The 5,090-nt window shown below is 37.7% G+C and overlaps 1 pseudogene; it reads right to left on the bottom strand.

Moving 5' to 3' along the window:
- Positions 1-308: 308 nt before the first annotated feature.
- Positions 309-4,179, bottom strand: LOC140245876 (uncharacterized; annotated as a pseudogene).
- Between the last annotated feature and the right edge of the window lie 911 nt (positions 4,180-5,090).

The raw sequence follows: 5,090 nt of genomic DNA on the forward strand, positions 1-5,090 counted from the left end.
CAAGGTTCGCGTATCGCAGATGTGTCGCGCCCTAGACTGTACAAAATGCGTTATACCCTGCGCACATTTCGCTAGAATTGGGCGACAATGTAACCACTTTGACGTCATTGTGGTTAACTAGCTGAAATTGGGACACAGCTGAGGGGCCAAACTATCCTGAAATCTTACCATAATTCAGGGTTTTTCTGGCAACACGAATTTTTAAAAAACTTTAGGCAGATGATTTTCTGCTAATAAAAACATGTTTTTTTAAAATGAACTAACATTGTTTCAGCATTCGGTACCCCCTTTAATGAATGTGTGATGTATACAAAAGTATGAAGCAACAAGTCAACATGAATTTCTATAATTATAGGTCCTTTACAATGTGTATATTTCTACCCATTCAAATTGAAAAAAGAAAAGGTCTAAAATTTGGACTTTGGAAGTAAAAAAAAAAAATACTCAGAATCAGATTGTAATCTACACTTCTATGACAACACACCGGCATGTGTGTGATTGTTCATACAGGCATTTGAAATTCAGGATGACCTAACAACTGGCGAAATCCACATAAAATATACAGGTTTAAGCATTAAGCCCAGTGAAAATCAGCATATCGGCGTATGAACGACACTTATTTTGGGGTTGTACTGCTGCCTCTTAGATCCTCTGCACTTGGACCCATCAGGACTGATTCCAATTAAGTGTGCCAGCATTCATGCAGGCACTTGGTGGTAACGACACCCTAGGACTGGCTACATGCAGGTAATAATATAAAGGTGAAGCATAAAAGCACTGGAAGTCAGCAAATTGGTGTACGAATGACACTATTTTGGGTTGCAGTGCTGCCTCTGGCTACAGGAGTGTAGATTTCAATCTCTAGAGGTGAAGATTAAAGCCACTGGAAGTCAGCGAAGCGGCATACAAATGCCACTACTTTGGGGTTGCACTGTCTCTTACATCCGCCGCACTTGGATCCGTCCAGACTTATTCCAAGGAGATATCTGACAGAGAGAAAGAAAAAAAGATGGTAAGATATTACAAAAATAGATTAATTTCGCAATTGAAATGATTTTTTAATTTTTTGTTTGGCTTTATATAAATAATGGACTCATGATTAGCAAGCCTATACTGAAATTTATTCAACATTAATAGTAGATTATACATTTTTTTTTTTTTTTTTTTTTTGGCTAGTAAAGAGCCAAGCTCTTCTCTAAAACAAAGGAGGCAAAAAAACAAACAAACAAACTATCAAAAAAAATTATACACAAACGCAAACACAAATACAAACTATAAAAAAAAACACCTTAGTATGCCTGATGTTTGTCGGCTAGTAGTTCATAGTTCTTGACATTCTGGAGTTTCACACAGCATTGCCCGAAGGTATGTTTACCTTCAAAATGTGACAGTTGTGAAGAAAATCTTATTTGCCTTACCAAAAACTTATGCTTAAATGCTTTTGTTTTCTAGGGCAAGTCCACAAGTGCATGTTGCTTACTCCACCAAGCATGATTTGGGTAGCAAAGTACATGAAACATATTTTGCAATTGTCTATTTTTTCAAGAAAAAATGCTCTAGAATGTAGATGTCATATAAAACGGGAAGTGCTGATCTATCAAATACCTCAAACAATTCCAGATCACAATCAAAAGATCTAGAATGTTGCATTTTCTTAAAGCCACCCTGAATAAATCCCTTTCAATGAAAACAATATAATAACCAGATGGATTCTTGAATGGCAGTCAAAATTAATGCCTCCAACATTGCCATATCTGAATACACTGAACTTTTAATATTTTCAAAAACTTTGATAATCTAATCAGATTATCATTGCCATATGCATACATGAGTAAAGTTTTTAGTTGTTCTGTCAGTTGCTTCCTAAGTTATCACAAGAATGATGGTATTTTTTATGTATACAATAACCTCTAGGACTTTTGACCCCAAATGAGCCAAGTTTGAAGGGGAGCCACCAAAAGGGTCTTCAGCTATCAAGAGAATGAAAACAGGACAGATGAACGGACAACAACAACAACAACAAAATTAATCCCTCCGGCACCCACCTCCAGCAGGCTGCAGCATATTGACACATGATAAAGTACATTCAAAATAAAAAAGAGCTCAGATATTCTATGCTTCTGATATTTTGCATGCCATTAGTACCTCTGAATGAATTCGAGTGTTGTGGATGCGGTGCTCTGATACTGCAAGTTCAGATTGTAGTATGAGGCAAACGGGAAGGATAACCCACAAATGAAGCCTGCTTCAGCTGGTGTAGATTGACCAATAACACCATTTTCCACAAGAACCGTCCATCTGGATGTTGCTGAGGCAATGGGATCCCCTATCAAACAAAAATAAAGTTACAATTTAATCATTATGACCTTCATTTGGCTTAACTGATTTATGGTTTTGCTTCTGCTACACTGGCTGATGGGAACATCTCTGACACCTTTCACTATTTAAAGAGTAAAATATATTGTATGAAACAAGGTTTCTGATTGGTCAGATTTTCGTGTCTTGCCATTGCGTAATTCATTATATGCCATTTTTTACACAAACTGCCATAAACAACGCTCGATAACGATAAAAATTAATCGATAATACAGAGTTCATTGCACTGTATCAATGAATGTTGCAATGTAGAGTTTGTGAGTTCCGATCCCAAAAGCAGTTTCCCATCTTACATGTATATAACGCATAGTACATGCTCATTTTCGTCAAATATACCGTATATGGATGCACATATTATGGTACATATTCAACTCAAGAGCATGCACTATATGTATAATATTTTCTTCTCATTTTTGATAGACCAGATATGTTTTTTCCTCCCCCCCCCCCCTCCAATCCAATACACATTGTGGAAATATCACAAGACAAGAGCACAGAGTGAAAAGTATAGATTGTTTTTTGCTCTTTTCTTCCTCTCTTGTTTTTACCATTTGGTTAGGATCATACAGTATTCACATGTCTCCTTGGTAAGTGATTGCATTGTACATTCAAATGATGTTACAGTTTGAAATGAATTAAAGACTGTAAAAGGCTGAAAGTACGATAACTACAAGTCTGGTTAAGAAGATGGACACATAATCTATACAGACATTAATCTACACCCAAAAGTGAAAATGTTTTTAATGTCCAATTATATCATTCTACAACGATTTTCAATCAAAATCTTTGGAAGTCTTAAATGATAACGCACCTTGGATGACAAGCTTCGGTGCTTCACATTCAGTTGCCTCGCTTGCTCTTTCGAATTCCTCAGCAGTAGCAGTTACCTGAAGATTAAGGGTGCATAAAGGAAAAGAATCATATGAAAATCAAGTGTTTATACCACAATTACACATTTGATTCAACTCTACACTATAGTGCCATTTAATTGATTTTGATTTAAATATAGCAGTCCCCAAATTTGAAGCTCCAATCCAATCTCAAATCAATTTTCAATTGTTCATCAATGAACTTGCATAACACTTGCAGGGGGGGGGGAGATTTTTTTTTTTAGATGGGGTGTGCCAATGGCTCACTCAACCCTCTACCAAAAAAAAAAAAAAAAGTCTAAGGAACAGTTCCACAGAGAAAAGAATTTAAGGTTCTTGAGAACTAGTAGCTTAAACACATTTAACCGGTTCAATCCTTCAATCCAATGCACTAGCTGGCAAGATGAATTTTATAAAGAAAACATATTCACAAAGCGTAGAGTGATTTGCATGAAAGCAATAACCAAATGCTTAATTTTTGCACTCCAGACTAATATTGCAAAATATTTTTTGGGTACAGATAAGAATAAAATGTAATTATTAATTCTTACATCCCAGAGTAGAAGAGTGCATCATCCTTCACTTTGAAGAAGCTCTGGAGACCTGTCAAGATGGCCCATGCGACCTGGTGCAAGTTGGGATCCCCTTCGCCATATACCGCTTCCACAATTTGGCGGGCATCGTTCTTATTGTCCCATTTCTCCTTCACTAGGAATTGAAGGATGGCTTGTCCTTTCTCTCTAAATGCAGTCAGAAGGGTGGAGGTAATATTGACACCAGTAAGGGTTGCAAAATGCTTATACTGAACATGGTAGGAAGGAAGAGATATGGCCACTGGTCCTTGATTCGGTGTACCATCTGTGGTGGTGGCCCATTGAACCTTTCTTTGTAGATAGTATGTAATGGTCATTAAAGTCGCCAACATGTATTGCATCTTTCACCTCAATTTGAATCACATTGGACAGAGGGAAGCCTCCATTACGGCTCTGATGTTGGTGTCGTCGCTTTGTCGCTCAGCACGGTCTCTCCGCTGTGTTAGTGTGTACTTTGTGTGCGATACGTTTAAACTTACGCTAGCATTTAGCAATCAAAATTTAGGCAAATGTGTATCCAACATGCACGTAACACTGAGATTTGATACTAACTTCAGCATACAGCAGACAGATCGTGTTGAGCGATGACACTGACAGAGAGTTCCCTCGGCCTCTGTCTCACTTGATTCAAATTGAGGTGAAAGATGCGATACATGTTGGTGATTACTCTCTGAAATTTTGAAGAAAATTCTTTCACGGATGCGGGCAGGATATGAAAGTGCATTAGCACCTTCTGTCTCTTCTGACAACTGTAACAGTGAATACTTGACCCAGTCCCACTCAGGCATGCATAGTCAGGAGTGAACAATTTCAGCGGTTATCTTTAGAAGTTATCAGAACATACATAAAAATGTACATATGGGACTAGATTCTAAATGTAAACAAGCAATGAATGCACCTCTAACTGTTAGTACTGCCGCTGTTTATTTTTACACCTCGGAAGGCATTGATATTAAATATGCTGTTAATCTTCGATCTGATTTAGCTGATAAAATATAGAATCATGTCATAGATAAAGAGTTATTTTATTAAATGATCTTTTACCGTGGGCGAGGGGTCCATTCAGTCACGTCGGATTTGTCCGCACATACACATGCGCAGTAGACTCTACAGTGCATATATCATGGTAGGAAAAAAGAAAAAGAAAAAAAAAAAAGGTTGCGTTGTCTGTCGGGCTACCTGCGTTGCTGCGCCATACAAATAAAAACAGTCACTCCCTGCACTGACGCGACTGAATGGACGCCTCTCCCTC

The sequence above is a fragment of the Diadema setosum genome, unplaced genomic scaffold, assembly GCF_964275005.1.
Source record: "Diadema setosum unplaced genomic scaffold, eeDiaSeto1 scaffold_49, whole genome shotgun sequence".
NCBI lineage: Eukaryota > Metazoa > Echinodermata > Echinoidea > Diadematoida > Diadematidae > Diadema > Diadema setosum.